This window comes from Schistocerca nitens, chromosome 4 (assembly GCF_023898315.1).
Source record: "Schistocerca nitens isolate TAMUIC-IGC-003100 chromosome 4, iqSchNite1.1, whole genome shotgun sequence".
Taxonomy (NCBI): domain Eukaryota; kingdom Metazoa; phylum Arthropoda; class Insecta; order Orthoptera; family Acrididae; genus Schistocerca; species Schistocerca nitens.
Window position 1 is genome coordinate 815957992 of NC_064617.1, and position 7014 is coordinate 815965005.

The following is a 7014-nucleotide window of genomic DNA, read 5'->3' on the forward strand; positions in this document are numbered from 1 at the left end:
CGTGCTCAACCAATGGGGTATTGTTCACATTTACGTTTCCAAGAACATATGACTTCCTTATAGTCCATTCCGTGACTGTATAGTGATTCTTGGTATCGCGGCTGTCCCAAAGGCACAAAAAACAGCAGTATTTCGTGAATCCAGCCTGTAAACCTGTAAGCAGTGCAACAACTTTTAAATCTCAGCAAAGTTGCCTTTCATGATCCTTATATTTGATTGCCTCTAGCAGCAAAGTCATGGTTTCATTAGTTTCTTTCATGTCTACTGCGTAAGCAAAGGTACTGATGGAAATGCATTTCCATTATGCAGTAGTACTGCTTTCAAGCTGGTTTTACTGGAGTCAATAAATAGTCGTCACTCTAGTGGATTATGTTGTACACCTAGCTGCATCATCAGGCCATTGATATCTCTACATACACACAACGAATTCTGCACATCGAAATACTGAGCGAAGGAAGCACCTCTTGATCTGAAACCGGAAAATTTTGTCCCTGGAGTTAGAAGGTTCCCTTGTTGCAGCCTCGACACCAAGAGTTCAGCATGCTCTTTCGAAAGTTTTAGATCGCGAACCAAATCGTTCAATTCCTTTTGATTAAAGAGCTGAGGCGAAATGTCATGATATTGAGGGCAGTACTCTCCTATATATTTAATACTTTCTGATTCACTTGACGTGGTATCTGGTTCCGTGACTTTCAAGTTACAGACAGGAACCGGCAACCCCTCATATAGGGCACAGGCAAAGGCACTAAAGATACATTTGGATACTTCATTTTATGCCTAATTTTTCTTGAATGTCCCGAAATATTTGTAAGACAATAGTAACAGTCTGAATAATGGTCATTAGACTCACACCACACTATCTGAACAACGAATGGCATGGCTCGGCGTTTTCCTTTCAACCACTCGGTTTAGGTTGTAGTACAGGTTCTGCAGGCAATATGAGGTGCAACATTTTTATCTTGATCACCAACAGGACAATAAAAATACAATTCATATACCTTCTTAACCAAATCAGTGACTGGTTTTATTTGGGCTTTTGGCGTGAGTTTTCCACACACATAACAAAAGTTGTCGGGGTGGTTTAGACAGCAACGAGGTTTACTAGTTGCAATTTTTCTTAGTGTAAGTTTCAAACACAAAAAGTTGGCACTATCTTTCACAAGAAACACTCACTGAGGATCCCTTCCACACCACGGGATTACCACACCAACCATTTACTAACGATTTGTGGATGTTCTAGCTCTCCTCTGCAAATCAAAAACAAACGATTAAACATCAAAACAGAACAGCAAAAAGCGAAATAATGAATACGAAAAATAAAAACCTATAAAAACTCAGAAATGGTACATGCTAGAACATTTTGAAAGGTATATTCGGATTCTACACACCAAAATATACACTAGTTGATGTATCACACCCCAGATGCAAAATGGCTGTTGACTAGTGTAATTAGAGAAACTGTCAAATGGTATAAACAGTCTAATTAACATAGAATATGAACTGAAAGTAAACCGAAGGAATGGGAAGTAATTATAACCAGCAGAAACTTGATTCGCGATAAACATATAACAATTGGAATCATGCTATAGACAGCGTAAGGAATTCCGCTACCTTGAATTGAAAATAATAGCTGGCAGATGAAGCAGGTAGGACATATAAGAAGACTACTGTAGAAGAAGACGATATTCGTTGTCAAAATAAATCTACTACTATCAAATATTGGCCTTTATTTGAGGAAGTAATTTCTAAGAATGTACGTTTGGACCAGAGCATTGTATGTAAGTGCATCATGGACTGCAGGAGAACTCGTACAGAAGACAATCGAAGCGTTTGGAATGTGGAGCTACAGAAGGGTGTTGATAACTAAGCGGAACTGGCACAGGAAGAAACGTATTGAAAAAACAGACAGAACGAACTGAGGTATTGTTTTGGAATTCGAGCTCGTCCTACAAATCCCAACTTATGGGGCTCTCTTCGTGTTGTTATTCGTCAACGGCTGTGGAGCTTCACCTCACTTTGAATTGAGGGTTCGTGAAAACCTGAATCACACCTTCGCTGGAAAATGAGCAGGTAGAGGAGGTTCTGTTTCCTTGCCACAAATTCATCTGACCTCAGTCCATTTCATTTCTTCTTGTGGGGCCACCTGTAAAGTCTTCTTTACGAGACACCTATCGAGACTGAAGAGGATCTTCTGTCAAGATTTCTCACTGCCGGCGACAAAAAAATGGCTCTGAGCACTATGGGACTCAACTGCTGAGGTCATTAGTCCCCTAGAACTTAGAACTAGTTAAACCTAACTAACCTAAGGACATCACAAACATCCATGCCCGAGGCAGGATTCGAACCTGCGACCGTAGCGGTCTTGCGGTTCCAGACTGCAGCGCTTTAACCGCACGGCCACTTCGGCCGGCTGCCGGCGACACTATTCAAACGACACTAACGACGTTAGAGCGGGTACGACAGAATTTTGTGCGACTATGCCATACCTGAATCGACGCTAGGGAATGCCATTATGAGTAACTGTTGTAAATGTAGCGGCTTGTAAAACTTTTGCAGGTAAATGGAATTTATTATTACTGTTCCACACACTTAGGATTTTCGGTCTCTCTGGCATCAAATTACGTGCATCGTTACTAGTCCACCAACAGGGTACATCATCTGAGAGTACCGGAGACCATTCAGGCATTCGGGGGAATGCTGTACATAATGGTCAAGTTTCGGAAGTTGGGACCCTTAGCTTGAGCGCTGCGCGAGGAGAAGGTTAAAAAATGGTTCAAATGGCTCCGGGCACTATGGGACTTAACATCTGAGGTCATCAGTCCCCTAGACTCAGAACTATGCTTAAACGTAAGTAACCTAAGGACATCACACACATCCATGCCCGAGGCAGCAGCGCTGTTCCTTACTGAAGCGCCTAGAACAGCTCGGCCACAACGACCGGCAAAAGTTTTCCAGTTGTCTATGGCCCAACAGATGTTGCCACGACCCTAGGAAAGACGCTGTACGGCGATGTCGTGCTGTTAGCTAAGGCTGTAGCCCGTTAACGTCAAATTTCGCCACGCTGTTCTAACGGACACGTTCGTCATACGTCCCACATTAATTTCTGCCATTATTTCACGCAGTGTTGTCTGTTAGCACTAACAACTTGTAAGTGTAGTGTCATATCGCTGCTTTAGTTGTGGAGTATCTTTGCGGGCAGCCACGTCTAGAGAGTCGAGCGCGAGACACCGAACTGTTATGTTGTGTTGTGGATAGCTCTGCATGTAAGAAGCATTGTTAGTATGGAAGTCGAAGTGCTGCTACAAGTGCTATTACAGTAAAGTGATGAAATATGGAAGTGATTCAGAGGAAAGTGCGTCAAGAAGTAATTAAAAATGAGCAGTGCCACCGATAACGTATTTATGTTTCCTCTCGTTGCGTGTCGCACAGCATCGATCATCCGCGCCGTGTTCGGTCTCCCGGAATGAACTGATGTGAATCAGTAAAAATTAGTTACCATAAAAGAGTGCACTCAAGTGCCAGTGTCTTGTAGCGAGCGTGAGGACGTGCGTTCGGTCACCGCGTTCTGCATTTATCAACAATCAGCCACGCCGGGACGGTTACGCGCACGCTCGTACAAGTGAGAACTGAGAACTGAATAATTAACTCTATAATCAGTGTTATATCATTACTAGTGTCAAGGAGGACTGGTACCAGATATCTGTATGTGTGACGAGCGTAAGAACTTTCGTTCGATCATTCGGTCTCCGCATCATCAACAATCACCCGCGTCGTGTCGGTTACGCGTACGCTCGTCCGAATGATCTTTTGGACTTAAATCATCAAGATTGTTAATTGGGATAAACATTTACGATTTAGAGTGTAAACAGTGCGACCTGTGGTTACCATATCGTCTCAGAATATAGATGTTCATACCAGACATAGGACAGTGTTGTGTTTCAGCGTTGAGTGGCTCCCCTAAACCCGCTCGCATATCTCGATAGATAATTTCAGGCAAGCCAACAACAGTGTGGAGCAGAACAGTACGACCGCCGCGGGATTATCAGGTACGTGATGTGGACAGGCTGTGCGGCTGGTCCCGGCGGAGGTTCGAGTCCTCCCTCGGGCATGGGTGTGTCCAAATGGCTCTGAGCACTATGGGACTTAACTTCTGAGGTCATCGGTCCCCTAGAACTTAGACCTACTTAAACCTAACTAACCTAAGGACATCACACACATCCATGCCCGAGGCAGGATTCGAACCTGCGACCGAAGCGTTCGCGCGGTTCCAGACTGTAGCGCCTATAACCGCTCGGCCACCCCGGCCGGCCATGGGTGTGTGTGTTTGTCCTTAGGATAATTTCGGTTAAGTAGTGTGTAAGCTCAGGGACTGATGACCTTAGCAGTTAAGTCCCATAAGATTTCACACACATTTGAACATTTTTGTGTGGACAGGGTGCACGATCTCGAAACGACAAACAGTTTAAAGGTACCACCCCCACCCGTTTGTACTCCCGGGCGTGTTACAAACTCTGTTTCTGATCATCAAGTGAAAGCCGTCGGCCACTGCGTTGTATGTGATGAGTGCTAATGTCTTAACTTGGTATTCGTGGCACATTGTGACAAGGTGGATATCGGAATATTAAATTCCGTAATGATTTCCTAAATGGGATGTCCCATGCTTGTAGTACCAAACACCATTCCGCATCACGTCGAGCGGCCATAGCCACGTCGGAAACATTTTCACATGAATCACCCGAATGCAAATGACAGCTCCACCAATGCACTGCCCTTTTACACATTGTATACGCGATATCACCGTCATCTCTACACGTGATTATCGCTGTCTCATGACATCTGTCATCCCAGTGAATACATACCTTAATTTTGTACGGAACGCTCAGAGCACGAACCCTACTTGATCCTGGCCAGTTTTTTGCGTGGGCCGTTGCTTATGCGTTGCAAATTCCGCCTTTATGTTCTGTCCTGTTACTTATTACGTCATAAGGTCTTCCTTTCTCATATGTTCCGTTAGTTCTTCCCCCACAAGATGGTTCTTTCTCGCGTGTTCTGTTACTTCTTGTGTTGCGAGAGCTCCCTGACGTGAAAGACGCAGCCGCCTGTGAAGAGCGGAATGCAGCCAGTAGCTGCGCAGTATCGACTGGGCGCCCGGGCGCTCATTCACGGCGCGAGTGGAAGTTGTGCGTTGCCAGGCGACTGTTAGCGCCACTTTGGAGAGCCGCGCGCGCGCCCCGCAACCACAAAGGTAGCGACGTCGACCGCCCCCGTAAATCAGCGCACGCCCGCCGACTGCCGCCCCTGTCGTCCTCGCACAATAAGCCGACCCGTTGGAACGCTCACGAGCTGGATCTTAGCGCTGTTCCCGTAGGCGACGGGAACGCGCTTCGCGAAACGGGGAACTCGTCTGCGCGTAATTAGGGCTCTGCGAACTTTGTTGTTTGCTTTTGCTGTGACGTAAAGAGCACGAATAACGTATGGAGTGAATGTAGCCATTCGAAACTCAGGCCTCTAGCACTGGGAAACGTCAGGAACTAAGTGGCAGCAGCAAGAGCATTCACGTTACGCACTGCTCTCAAGAGTTACTGTGGATATTAAGAGCCGTACCGTGCCCAACTGTACGCTCCTTTTTTAAGCGACTCCTGGACGGTGAATGGTCTTGCTCAATAATATTGTGCAATATTATTGCCGTTCTCCTTAGTCTACTCAATGGTATTGTCAATTATATTGCCAATAACTTCGTGAAATGACACTGTGGTTCGGAATGTTGCGGCTTCTGCAATAATTGACTACTTTATTTTAAGAAGAAGAAAAAAAAGTGGATGAAGAACTGGTTCAAGGAGTGTCAAAGAATCAGTCACGCAAACGTGTTGAGAGAATTGAGGTTGAACAAAAAAGTCATAAATTTTTGTATTTTGGTAGTCCAACATTTGCTGTATTACTGGAAATGGTTCATCTCATAATTTGGCGTCCCTATACAAAGGCACTTGCTCGACTTCTCCTCCTCGGATAAATTTCTACGGACGCCCATATCGCCATCGTCAAAGAACCAAATAACACAGCGAGAGACGCAGTTCCACTAAATCACCACCGCTTATCTGTTACAATACGTCTGATATCCCAGTCCAGCCGAGTTCAAAAGCCCACCACAAAACATGAACGTAGATGACAGCCTCTAGACGGCGCTCATTAATATTTGCGAGCGCTGCTGTCGCCGTCTCAGCGCTATGTGCCTCGCACCACGTGGCAGCCTATCTGCGCCCGCGGCCGCCCTGCGAAGCTGGCAGCGCAGGGGCGCAGGGGCCAGGACCTGAATACGCTTAATGTCACTAAAACTACGGGGGTCTACTTCACCAAACCTCCGTCACAACATCACTATTACAGGCGTCTGGGTCCCATGGTCCCCAGACACCAAATATCGAGGTGCCTGGATGGATAAAAAACTGCTTTTCCATCGACATGCGGAATACGTCACCCGAATTAGGCAGAAGTTGATAAAAGCCTTTCAACAGCAGGGAAATGATCTTAGACACCAAACTCCGACTGTACCGGACGGTTATCCACCCTTCCCTCACCTATGGCTCCTCTGTGAGGGCCTCGATTAGTGACCAACATGGTCTCTCTAAGGACGTCTATTCGAGAGAAGGACATGCGCCTCTACGACAAAGTAGTACCCTGCGCGACATGGTTAGTAGACTGCAAAACATTAGCACCATGATCACCGGCACTGGCAGCGCCACCTTGTTCTCGAGGGCTCGAATTCATATCAAGGCTAGTGATAACTCCGGTACAGCCAATAATAATGTGTTTTAATACGGCCACTCTTTCTGTGAAACGGCTCGACCACCACTCTAGGTGCCTTTGTAGTAGTGCCACACCTTATCAGCAACCTTGATCTTACACCGTCGGAGAATGGTATCAGCTTCAAGTCCCGCCGCCACACCTACAACATGCGGTACAATGACGTCATTGTGATGCCGTAATTCTTCTTCTTCTTCTTCTTCTTCTTCTTATTAT